Here is a 13,752-nt window from a genome sequence, read left to right as displayed (position 1 = left end):
CCTCGGGTCGTCTCTCAAGAAATTGCAGGGAGGTGTATTTATTATTGGTTATGGAAAACAGTGTTTTTGGGTTTTTGAAATAAGGAACAAGTAATTTAAATGGCAAGAAAAATAATCTTAATTATCATGAACACCAGTGCAAGGTATAAGAACTGGAAATCTCATCCTTGTTATCCTTATCAGGTGTGATGAGAATTGTTTACTGCTCACACTTAGTTAACCCTTACTAAATAAAGGAAAGTCAATTGGACCAATTAACTTGATTCCTCAAGTCCTAGTCAACTCCTGTGGAAAGACTAGCTTTAGAGGGATCCAAATCAATCATCAATTCCCAATTCTCAATCAACCGCTGAGTTTGATAACTCAAGTGTCACCAATTACTTCACCAAAGCAAAGGAGAAAAATCTAAATTATTTATATCATAAATAGAATAAAACAATCTTAAATCTGAAATACCTCAAATTATATTAATTAAGAAAATCATAACATGAATGTAGCATAAGTCAAGTTGAAAAGATAAATAATAATTAAAGTAATAGAATAAATAAAAATAAAAAATAAATTAAAGGAATAGTGAACCTGTACTTGAAGAGAAGTAATCCTAAAATTAAGAGAAATCCTAATCCTAAATCCTAAGAGAGAGGAGCGAACCTCTCTCTCTAAAACTACATCTAAAACCTAAAATCATGTATTATGAATGTTGTATTAATGAATGGATGCATTCCCCCGCTTTATAGCCTTTAATCTATGTTTTCTGGGCCGAAAACTGGGTCAAAAACAGCCCAGAAATCGCTGGGGGCGAAATCTGCCACGCTGATTTTTGTCACTGCGATGCGTCCGCGTGGAGCACGCGTTCGCGTCGCCTATCTGTGCGGCCACTCTGGAAAATTATATATCAAATTGAAGCCCCGGACGTTATCTTCCCAACGCAACTGGAACCGCATCATTTGGACCTCTGTAGCTCAAGTTATGACCATTTTAGTGCGAGAGGGTCAGGCTGGACAGCTTAGCAATTTCTTCAACTTCTTGTATTCCTTCCACTTTTGTATGCTTCCTTTCCATCCTCTAAGTCATTCCTGCCCTGTAATCTCTGAAATCACTTAACGCACATATCAATGCATCGAATGGTAATAAGAGAAGACTAATATTAGCAAATATAAGGCCAAAGAAGCATGTTTTCAATCATAGCACAAAATCAGGAAGGAGAATGTAAAATCATGCGAATCATATGAATATGTGGGTAAGGACTTGATAAAAACCACTCAAATGAGCACAAGATAAACCATAAAATAGTGGTTTATCAATGTCATCTCAGGCTGGGGATGTGAAGACCATGATTCCTAGGGATGACGAATTTGTCCCGAATGGGAAATATATCAAGCCTCCAGCGCCACGTGTGAGCCGGAATGAAGACCCATCCTTCGACGCCCCTTCATCCTCTGCTCCACCATCATCGCCACCACACGCACCACCACTATCCACCCACCAGTTGTTACTTAAGCTCATTGAGAAGGTAGACTGGCAAGGTCGGAGAATTGAGCAGATGGAGTGACGAAACAAGCGCCGCTATGACTACTTGAAAGAGCTCCTTGGGTGTTCTAACCCACATATGGAGGAACCTGACACCTTGGACTCTACTTCCATTGATGGCGAGGCGAGCGATCAAGATATGGACATGCAGGCGCCCCTGTCCCCCTATCATTTAGCCATTGGAAGTGGCGATCCCAGACCCACTTTGCGGATCACTGATGGCATGGAAGACCGTGCCAAGCTTTAAGTGTGGCGAGGTCGGTAACTGACTCCCGAAGGTAACAACTCTATCTCTCAACACCAGTACTTTAATTTTCTTGTGTTACATAGGATAACTTGCATGAATAGTTAGTTGCTTGCATTTAGGTACTACTTGGTTGAAGTGATAATTTCTTTTACAAGACACTGCTTTAAAGCATTTCACTAATTTGAAAAAAATTTTTGTAGAACATTGCTTGAAGAAATTTATATTTGGAATATGGTTTTAGAGCTCGAACATACAAAATCAGTGAGATTTTGAACCTATTTGATTGGTTGCATCTTATCAACCAATGTTTTATTTTGGTGTGTGTTGTTCTCTCTAAAATTGTGCTCTTTGTCTTGCTTGATTCTATATTTCCATTGTTTGATGTATGCATGCACTTACGTGATTGAGGCCTTGTTTCACTATAGCTCACATACCCATATGGCCTTACCCTTTCATTAACCTTTGCAACCCAGTGTTGATCCATTTTACCCCATTTATTCTTTATATTAGCACATCATTAACTCTAAGTGGAAAACAATAAATGTCCCTAATTTGAATCCTTGGTTAGCTTAGACTAGTGAGCGTGTATATGAACTAAGTGTGGGGAATTTGGGTTTGGGAATTACTTAGTTAGGGAATTGGGTATTTTATATTCTTATATGAAAATGTGAAAATAGTTTAGGCACTTGTTCATGCATCCAGCACATTAATCATATGCATTAACTCACTGAAAAAAAATAGAGAAAAAATATAAATAATAAGGAAAGGAAAATAAAAAGAGAAGCAATAAAAGGGGGACAAAATGCCCCAAGGCTAATAAGTGAACTAATGCATATGATTTGTACTCAAAAGATATCAAGGTGCATGGATTTGTGGAAATATAGTCAATGGGTAGCTAGGCTTTGTATTGTGATGACATGGAATGTCTTAGATTAGGTAGGTGGGAAGTTTAGGTTAATCAAGGATTCAGATTTTAGTCCACTTAACCAAATACATCCATACCTTGACCCTAACCCCATTACAACCCTTGAAAAGACCTCTTGATATGTGTATTTGTACATTAAATTTTTGTTGATTGGTAGAAGAAGAGCAAGCCTTGGAAAGCAAGATTAGTAGAGAACCGAGAGAACCGAACCTCAAACACTAGAGTGATTAGAGTGTATACACTTCCAGTGAGGGTTCGATGCTCGATTCTTTGTTCCCGGCTTTTATGAGCTTTCTTCTTGCAAGTCTACTTGTACTTTATTTTGAGATTTGAATTAGTGGAATCCAGTTTATGTTTATTCTTGGAGAATTTGTTTACTTTTAACCAAGTAGGTAAAAGCATTTAGCATGTAGTTGCATTCTTATAGATAAATTACATTGCATAAGTCTCACCATTTTTCCTTCATTCTTTTGGCTCACCTAAGCTTAGCATGAGGACATGCTAATGTTTAAATGTGGGAAGATTTGATATACCACTATTTTAGGATATATTTTGGACTAAATTGAGTGGGTTTTGTCAACCATCCTCACACTTATTCATGTAAATTGCATGTTTTTAAGTTTCCTTCCTAATTTTGTGCTATGATTGAAAACATGCTTCCTAGGCCTTAAAATTGTTAATTTTTAATTCTTCTTTATTACCATTCGATACCTTGATGTGTTTGTTAAATGTTTTTAGGTTTATAGGACATGAATGGCTTAAAGGATGAAGATAAAGCATGTTAAAGTGGAAGGAACACAAAAAATTAAAGACTTGAGAAGCGAGGAGCGACGCGCACGCATGGCTGACGTGTGCGCATGATCAGGAACGTCTTTCAGTGACGCGTACGCGTGGCCAGTTGCAAGGATCAGCGACGCGTACACCTGGCTAACGTGTACGCATGACAAAGCGTCACGTGCTGCACTTAACAAAACTCGCTGGGGGCGATTTCTGGACTGATTTGGACCCGGTTTCAAGCCTAAAAACATAGCCTAGAGGCAGGGATGGAGCTGAGGTTGAACACACTTCACTTTTCACTTTAGTTTCTTATTAGTTTTGAGTTTTGAGTGAGAGAAACACCTACTTCTCTCTAGGGTTTTTGACATTCTTAGTTTTGCTTTGGATTTAGATCTTGGGAGAGCTGCTGCTACCTTCAATTGGAGTCAATTCTCCTATAGTTTTCTTTTCTAATTTCTCTATTACTCTTTTCTATTTGATTATTTTGCATTCATGTTTGGATCTTGTCACTCTTGAATTTTATTAATGCATTAAATTATTTTTATGTTTATTTTTATTGCTTATTTGATCATTGTTAATTATTGTTGATGTCAATTTTGATTTAATTAATTTCTCATAATTATCATGTATTTTATATATACTACCATGTGTTTATAAAAATGGCATTCATATTAATGGAGTAAAGCTCCCAACTTGGTTGGGGATTGAGTAATTGGAACCCCTTGAGTTGTTATACCTAAGTAGTAATCCGTAATTGGAAGTTGCTGGCTAACTCAATTCTCACCAACTCTAGTCCTTCCCTGTGAAGTGACTAGGACTTGTGAGCCAGAGTTAGTGACGCCCACTTGACTTTCCTTCAATTGCTAGAGGATAACTGTTTCGAGGGTTACCTGAAACTGAAGGTCGATCTCGGATGAGATCTGCTGTAGTGGTCAGAGATGACGTGTCCGGCTAGTGAATGGCGGCCGGGGTTGTCGTATCCAACTGGTTGGACTGGCTCGGCTGCTGATCCTTTGTCACCGGAGGGTGGTGGTACCTGCAAGGGACTCTAATGCTTAAGTTAGCAAGGGTATTAAGCAGCTTTTTAGTAGAATCAGAGTATGAGTTATACCTGGGTGCTCCAGTGTATTTATAATGATAAGGAGTGACCTTTTCTGGAGATAAGATAGTTATCTTATCTTTCCTTTGAGTGAAGTCATCTTATCTTCAAGGGAACCGCCCTTATCTCTATAAGCTTGGGCTGCCTTTGGATTTGGATCGTGTTCCTCTGTTTGGGCCCTTTTTGGGCTTTTCCTAGTGATTTGGCCGAGCTCTTTAAGAAGAGGTCGGATAGTCCTGACCTGAAGAGGTCGGTCGGCTTGTCGTCGATCATCCCGGGTCGGACATCTCGACCCAGGGTATGAACAGTGCCCCTGCTCGAGCGTGGTCTTCCTTTTTTGAGGACTTCAGTCCTTCTCTGGGGAAGCTGAACTCGAGTGTTTCTTCTTTTTCTTTGATTTTGAAAATAGGTGTTCCCTGTCTTGGGAATGTGCAAGGGTTTTTAATGCCCCATTAATTAACGTTCCGTTTCTTTGTCTCCCACTTTCTTTGTTTTATTTTTTGAATTGCATCAAAACTTTCTCTTTTCTATTTTCTCTTCACTGTTGCTCGCTGTAACTTCCCCCTTTTCTTTCTTATTCTTCCATTTCATTTGTACTTCCTTGTTCCTTTGGAATTTTCGTCCGCGCATCTTCACACTTCTTTTTGTAATGCCATTGGTGGTTGTTGGTGCTTTCCTTGCTCGAAAGGTGTTTCCGGATTCCGTCTCTCCGTCTTCAATTTCTTTGGAGCTTTCTCCTTTTTTTCAGGTTGGTTCTTCTTTCCGTTTCTTTACTTTTTTCGTCGTTCTTCCTTTGTGTTGTTCTTATTTCTTGTTAAAGTTTTGATTTTGCTTGAGTGTATGTTGAAAAGCTTGAACCTTTTCGTATTCTTGTACTTGTTTGTCACTGTGATGTATTTTTTCTGGCTTTCTTTCGACCTTATGTATACTCTCGGCGTTTCTCCTGATGATTGAAACTTTTTAGGGCCTTGCATGTTTGTTGCTTGTTTCTGTATTATTTGATTTTGTAGCTTTTTGGGATAATGGCTTGTTTGATTCTGAAGAAAGGTTGCGTCTTTGATGATTTCCGCTTGGCATGTTTTGTTGCTTGGTAGTTCCTTTTGCTGATAGACTGAAACTGTAGTTTGAGAGGTGGCTATTGATGACTTATTTGGTTCGTAATTTTCTTCTCGGAGTGTTGATTGAAAGAAGGTTTTTCTTGTTGGGATAACTTTTGATTTTCTTCTCGTGTTGTTGGTTGTCTGGAAGGGGATTCTTCTTCGCCGAGAGTTTTGGGGTGTAGCCTTATAGACTTTTTTCTGAGTCCTCCTTACTCTATCCCTGCCTCCAAAGGATGCCCCTGGACCTTGATGTGCGTCTTGGGGTTTTTCTTTTACTGTTTGTATTGCTCTGAGTCATGTTTGTCTGAATTGTTTTGATTTCGCCCGAGTTGTTTTTGGTTAGTAATCCATTTTCTTTTCTTGTTTGTAGGACTAGTTGGCCATGTCTTCTTGTAAAAATATTGTTGAGATGTCTTCTAAAGTTCCTGAGGGGATGTCCGACTGGTTGGACTCCCTTGTCTTGATGTGTGTTTCCGTGGTAAATGCTAAGTTTTGTGTGGAGCTTAGGAAACATCACCGGCTCTGTAAGGATAGGGATCAGGAAAAGAACTATGAATTGGTAGCGCCTAATTCTAAGGAAAGGGTTTGCTTTCCTGCTCTGACCCCAGGGGAACACCTTTTCTTTTATGCTTATGACTATTTTTTCAGCCAGTTGAATATTACTTTTCCTTTCACTTCCTTTGGGACCGACTTGTTGTGGTCGTGTAACGTAGCTCCATCCGAACTCCTGGAGTTTTATCAAGATCTTTTAGCTGCTTTGCCAAGAGTTGGACATCACACCTTCTCAGACTCTCTTTCTTTACCTTTTTGTTTTAACTAAGCCCGGGATTTCTTCAAAAAAGAAGGCCTCTTAGATTTCCTTTAGATCTGCCCAGGGACATAAAGTTTTTGCTATGTATGACGAGTCCTTTAGGGACTTTAAGAATTACTTTTTTAAGGTCCGAGCTGTTGAGGGGGCTCGACCGTTTTTCTCAGAAGCGAATAATGAACCTGCCTTCCCCTTGTGTTGGCAAAAGAATGTGGTGGTGTCTCGATACACGTGGAAGATGCTTGACGAGGTTGAGCAGTCTTTTGTAAATGTTTTAGAAGATATCTGGGGAGAACCTCCCCATCTTGATACCAAGAAATTTTTGGGGGATCCATCCCTTGTCCGAACTACGTTGGGTATTAATCAACATATTTGCTCTGTTTTTTGTTTGCTTCCTTCTTCTTTCAGTTTGTAACCCGCTTCTATGGCTGATTTTGTTTTTCAGAGATGGCCAAGAATAATGACTCTATGAAAGCTTTTAAAAAGGCGAGGAAGGCTACTGCGGCCCAAAACATCTCGGCCAGAGTGGCTGGGGAAGGGTCTTCTCGTGTTCCTCCCAAACAATCGGTGTCGAGCTCTCATGGACCGAGGAGGATGATTCCTACTCCTCGGGTCCATGTGCTCGATCCTCCCCAGGCTTCTGCTGCTGTTTCTTCTCCTACGGCCGTTCCTCCTTCAAAAAGACCTCGGACTATTGAGCCCTTCAATCTAGATGCTCCTGATTTTGACACTGTTGGGTTTATCGACCAGCTGATCGGTCCCTACGGTGTCATTCCTACTGACGATGTTTTTCTTCTTCGTCATTTGGATTTTATAACTCGGAGCAGCATCAAGATGGCACATATGGGGGCAGCTCTGTACCGAACCGCCCAAGATCTTTCTATCCATGCAACAAAGGCCTTTATGGAGGAGGCCAAATCAGAGTTTGACCGGATTAAGGGTTTGAAGGAGGAGCTTGAGGTGAAAGTGACTAGGTTGGAGAAAGAGTTGGAGGATGAAAAGACTAGAGCTATTGCTTTGGCGGCCTCTGCGAAGTTGGATGAGGATACGACATTGAAGCATAAGGAGAGCTATGTCATTACTTATAAGGAGATGATAGATCTCAAGGAGAGTTTGGAATCTGTCCGAGATGATTATGCCGAAATTCAAGGTCATCTTGTAGGCAATGTTAACGCTGCTTATGAGAATTTGAAGGAGCAAGTTCGAGTTCTTGCGTCTGAGCTTGACCTTTCCCTCTTTAGTTTGGACAACATCGTTAAGGATGGTAAGATTGTCCTTGATGATCCAGATGATGATGATGACGTCAGCCCTTCTGCTGTATCCTCTGCCAAAACTTCTGTTATTCCGCCCTCCTCCACTTCAGCTGAAGTCGGTCAGCCGGAGTCTAATGCAGATGTTCAGATTCTGAACCGTGATTATGGGACGGTAGATGCGGTGCCTCTTCAGACTCGTCCTCCTTCACCCCGGGATGCTGCCACTGGAGAATCTTTGAATCCATTGTAGTTTTTTGTTTAAGAATATTTGATGTGTATAGCCCGGTCTGTGGGTTTTGAACTCTTTTCGGTTTGTTGTTTTATCTGCTGGATACTCATAGTTGCTTTTCTGTTAGCAACTTTATTTTTTGAAAAAACAAAGTATTTTCTCAGGCTTTTGGGATCGACTTTAGGTGGCCTCTTGAGTCTTGTTATTATTATAACTTGTTTCTTTCGTTATATGTTTGTCTGCGCCTATCTGACACCTTCTAGGTTTTTGGAAGTGTTGGAACCTTGTTGTCCGACCTTTTTTGATTGCCTTCGTACTTTCACACTTGTAGCTTGATTCTTTAGAGGTCGTGGATTTCTGGGTCCAACTTGCGTGCCTTCTGTCGATCGACTTCTTCATCTCGGCCTGAAGTTATTTCTAGTAATCCATTTTTTTTTGGACCTTATCAGATCTTTTTCTATGGATTTACCTTTTTTTTTTATAACTTTTGGCATCTTGGTCGGGCCGACTTTATTACGTTGGTCTTTTCTGAGTTATTCCTAGTAATCCATTTATTTGGACCTTTTGCTAGGTCTCTTTTTATGGATTACTTTCTTATAGTTGGTTGGAGGCCGACTTCATCATGTCGGTTCCTTCTAAGTTATTTCTAGTAATACATTTATTTGGACTTTTTGTTCAGTCTCTTCTTTATGGATTACATTTTATAACTTGTATGATTTCGTTGGGACGACTTCATCATGTCGGTCCCTTCTAAGTTATTTCTAGTAATCCTCTTTTTTTGGACCTTTGTCAGGTCTCTTTTAGGGATTACTTTTTATAACTTTTTTGTTTTGGGCTGACTTTATCACGTCGGTCCCTTCTAAGTTATTTCTAGTAATCCTCTTTTTTGGACCTTTGTCAGGTCTCTTTTAGGGATTACTTTTTATAACTTTTTTGTTATGGGCCGACTTCATCACGTCGGTCCCTTCTAAGTTATTTCTAGTAATACTCTTTTTTGGACCTTTGTCAGGTCTCTTTTAGGGATTACTTTTTATAACTTTTTTGTTATGGGCTGACTTCATCACGTCGACCCCTTCTAAGTTATTTCTAGTAATCCTCTTTTTTAGGGCTGGCCATGCCTCTTTCCAGGGATTTACTTTTTATAACTTTGGTTATTGTGGTCGATTGGTCCGACTTCTTTACGTCGGCCTATCTTTAAGTTATTTTTAGCAACCCATTTTTATTAAGACCTCGTCAGGTCCTTTCCATGGATCACTTTCGATAACTTCTTGCATTATTCTATTTTTGTCGCCTTTTCATCTTTGCCGATTTCGTAGAAATTGGGTTTGATCCCCGTTTGGTCGACTTTTTGATGAATTTGGTTTTCATCTTTGTTGGTCTTTATCATGATCTAGCAGTGAATTTGATTTTCATTTTCTGCTGATCTGTAGCTTTATAATCGGGCGATGAATTTTGCGTTTCAGATTAATGCGTCTTGAGGGTTTGTAGAAAATCTAAAAACTTTATTTAAAATAAAGAAAATGAAAATATATACATATGGGCATTCCAAGTCAGGTAGTTCATGGATCTTAGCTTGGTGCCTCGTTAAAAAACCTTTTCAGGAAAAAGAGTGCACCTTGTCCTAAGATCCTTATTACCTCTAACTATAATACCTTCGTAGGTTGCAGGCGTGCCATGACCTTAGAAGCTCTCGTCCTTCGAGTTCGGACAGTCTGTAGTAGCCCTTTCCAAGTACTTCTATGACTCGGTAGGGTCCTCTTCAGTTTGCTGCCAGCTTTCCTTCTCCAGGTCGAGTTGTTCTGATATCATTTCGGATTAGGATGAGGTCGTTCTTGACAAAACCTCGCGGCACTACCTTTTGATTGTATCTTGAAGCCATTTGACGTTTTAATTCCTCTTCCCTTATCCAAGCCCTTTCTCGAATTTCTGGAAGTAGGTCGAGTTCTTCCCTTTGAAGTTGGGAGTTGGCCTCTTCACTATAGTGGATCACTCTGGGCGATCCTTCTTCGACCTCCACTGGGATCATTGTCTCTATTCTGTAGGCTAATCGGAAGGGTGATTCCTTGGTGGTGGAGTGTGGAGTTGTCCGATAGGCCCATAGGACTTGTGGGAGCTCTTCGGCCCAAGCTCCCTTTGCATCCTGTAATCTCTGTTTTAGCCCGGCTAATATGACTTTGTTAGCAGCCTCTGCTTGTCCGTTGGCCTGGGGGTGTTCTACGGATGTGAATTATTGTTTTATGTTCAGATCGACCACCAACTTTTTGAAGCCTGCATCTGTAAATTAAGTGCATTGTCTGTGGTTATAGAGTACGGAACCCCAAACCTTGTGACAATGTTTCTATATAGAAATTTTCGACTTCTTTGAGCAGTGGCGTTAGCTAGGGGTTCCGCCTCGATCCATTTTGTGAAATAGTCTACCTCCACTATGAGAAATTTGACTTGTCCTGATCCTTGAGGGAAGGGTCCGAGAAGATCGAGTCCCCATTTTGCGAATGGCCAGGGTGAGGTTATGCTGATGAGCTCCTCTGGCGGGGCGATGTGAAAGTTGGCATGTTTCTGACATGGTGGACATGTCTTCACGAATTCTGTTGCTTCTTTTTGTAAAGTTGGCCAATAAAATCCAGCTCAGAGTACTTTTTTGGTAAGTGCTTGTGCTCCGAGATGGTTGCCACAAATGCCACTGTGTACTTCTTCTAAAACTTCTTTTGTGTTGGAAGTCGGTACGCATTTTAATAGTGGTGTTGAAATCCCTCTCTTGTATAGAGTATTATTTATGATGATGTAGTATTGTGCTTTCCGTTTTAACCTCTTTGCCTCCTTCTTATCTGTAGGGAGTGTTTCTGTTTTGAGGTAATTAATTATGGGAGTCATCTATCCTTGATCCAGACCTGTTATGGCTAGGACCTTTTCTTCTTCCGAGATTGACGGGTTCTGCAGCATCTCTTGGATGAGGCTTCTATTGTTGCCTCCTAGTTTGGTGCTGGCTAGTTTCGAGAGTGCGTCAGCTTGAGCATTCTGTTCTCGGGGTATGTGGTGGACCTCATATTCCTCGAGTTGTCTGAGCTGTTCCTTGGTTTTTGTCCAAGTACTTTTTCATGGTGGGATCCTTGGCTTGGTAACTCCCTGCTATTTGTGAGGTGACTACCTGTGAGTCACTGAAGATGATAAGCTTTTGAGCTCCAACCTCCTTGGCCAGCTTCAAACCAGCTAGTAGTGCCTCATACTCAGCTTGGTTGTTTGAGGCAGGGAACCCAAATTTGAGGAAAAGTTCGATTTGGGTTCCCTGGTCACTTTCAATTATCACACCTGCACCACTTCCAGTTTTGTTTGAGGAACTGTCTACGTAGAGATTTCACTCTGTAGGGACTTCCGGGGTGTCTGTAAACTCCGCAATGAAGTCGGCCAAATATTGTGATTTGATGGCTGTCTGAGCTTCATATTGAAGGTCGAATTCGGACAACTCGACTGCCCATTGCAAAATTCTTCCTGCTAGATCTGTTTTCTGCAGAATGCCTTTTATGGGCTGGTTGGTCCGAACCTTGATGATGTGGGTTTGGAAATATGGGCGAAGTCATCGAGATGTTAGTATGAGAGCATAGGCAAAATTTTCTATCTTTTGATAGTTCAATTCGGACCCTTGTATTGCTTTGCTGATGAAGTATATAGGTTGTTTTCCACTGTCATCTTCTCGGACCAGTGCTGAGGATATTGCCCAATTTCCCACCGCGAGGTATAATACGAGTGGTTCTCCTTCCCGTGGTCGAGTTAGAATAGGTGGTCGTCCCAGGAACCTTTTGAAATACTGGAAGGCCTGTTCGCACTCTGTTGTCCATTCAAACCTCTTTCCCTTCCTTAGAGTAGTGTAGAAGGGTAGAGATCTTATTGCTGATCCAGCCAGAAATCTGGACAAGGCTGCCAATATTCCATTGAGTTGTTGTACCTCTTTAACGCTAGTTAGACTCTTCATGTTGAGTATGGCTTGGCATTTATTCAGATTTGCCTCAATTCCTCTTTGTGTGAGCATAAAACCCAAGAATTTGCCAGCCTCTACTACGAAGGTGCATTTTGCAGGGTTAAGTCGCATATCATGCCTTCTTATAGTGTCGAATACTTGGGTGAGGTCAGATAGAAATGACTCTTCGCTTTTGGTTTTTATTAACATATCGTCGAGGTAGACTTCCATGACTTTCCCAATGTGGTCTGTGAAGACCTTATTCATTAATCTTTGATAAGTGGCTCCTGCATTTTTGAGTCCGAATGGGATGATGATATAGCAGTAGTTTTCTTTTGGGGTTAAAAATGAGGTTTTTTCTTGATCAGGTGGGTACATCGGGATTTGATTGTATCCTGAATATGCGTCTATAAACGAGAGGTATTTGTATCCGGAGGAGGTATCCACCAGAGCGTCGATACTTGGGAGTGGATGAGGATCTTTTGGGCAGGCTTTGTTAAGATCAGTGTAGTCGGTGCACATCCGCTACTTTCCATTTGATTTTTTTACCAAGATGATGTTAGCTAGCCATAGTGGGTACTTAACTTCTCTTATGAATCCTGCCTCCAGTAGAGCTTGTACTTGCTCTTCCACAGCTTGTGATCGTTCGGGTCCGAGCTTTCTGCGTCTCTGCTGTACTGGCCGAGATCCTGGGTAAACTGCCAACTTGTGGCACATGAACTTAGGGTCTATGCCTAGCATGTCTGCGGCCTTCCATGCAAAGAGGTCGACATTGTCTCTTAAGAACTGTATGAGTGACTCTTTTATGTCTCCTTTTAGGATTGTGCCGATATTGGTTGTTTTGTCTGGGACATCTCCGATCTGGACTTTTTCTATTTTGCCTTCAGGTTGTGGACGAAGTTGTTCCCGCCCTCGAACTCCCCCGAGTTCGATGGTGTGAAATTCTTCTCCTCTGCCTCTAAGGTTAAGACTTTCGTTGTAACAGCGGCGTGCCATCTTCTGATCTGCTTTTATCGTAGCTATTCCTTCTGTGGTTGGGAACTCCATGCACAGGTGTGGAGTCGAGACTACTGCGCCGAGCTGATTTAACGTTGTCCGACCTATTAGGGCATTGTAGGCTGAACTCACGTCGACCACGATGTAGTCTATATTGAGTGTCCTTGACCGATTTCCTTTTCCAAAGGTTGTGTGTAGTGAGATGTATCCCAGTGGTTGGATTGGAGTGTCTCCTAACCCGAATAGGCTGTTCGGATATGCTCTAAGCTCTTTTTCTTCCAAGCCGAGTTTGTCGAAGGCGGTTTTGAATAAGATATCAGCCGAGCTTCCCTGGTCTACCAGTGTGCGGTGGAGATTAGTGTTGGTCAATATGATAGTGATGACCATGGGATCGTCATGCCCCAAGATGATGCCAGCTGCGTCCTCTTTAGTGAAAGTGATAGTGGGAATGTCGGGTGCTTCTTCTCCTCCCTCAACATGATATACTTCTTTAAGGTGTCTTTTGCGAGATGATTTGGAGATTCCTCCTCCCGCGAATCCTCCGTGTATCATGTGGACATGTCTCTCCGGTGTACGAGGTGGTCGTTCAGTTCGTCCGACATCTTCATCCCTTCTTCTTTTCTTCGGTTCATCTGCTCTGCTGGCTAAGTACCAATCTAGCTTTCCTTTTCTTACCAGTTTTTCTATGACATTTTTCAAGTCGAACCATTCGTTGGTGGAATGTCCATAGATTCGATGGTATTCACAGTATTCAGTCCGATTTCCTCCTCCTTTTTTGCTTTTAAGTGGGCGAGCTGGGGGTATCTTTTCAGTTTGGCATACTTCTCGGTAGACAT

Source organism: Arachis hypogaea, chromosome 13, assembly GCF_003086295.3.
Source record: "Arachis hypogaea cultivar Tifrunner chromosome 13, arahy.Tifrunner.gnm2.J5K5, whole genome shotgun sequence".
In the NCBI taxonomy this organism is placed as follows: Eukaryota; Viridiplantae; Streptophyta; class Magnoliopsida; order Fabales; family Fabaceae; genus Arachis; species Arachis hypogaea.
The sequence above is the reverse complement of the archived record's forward strand: the minus strand, read 5'-3'. Positions refer to the sequence as shown.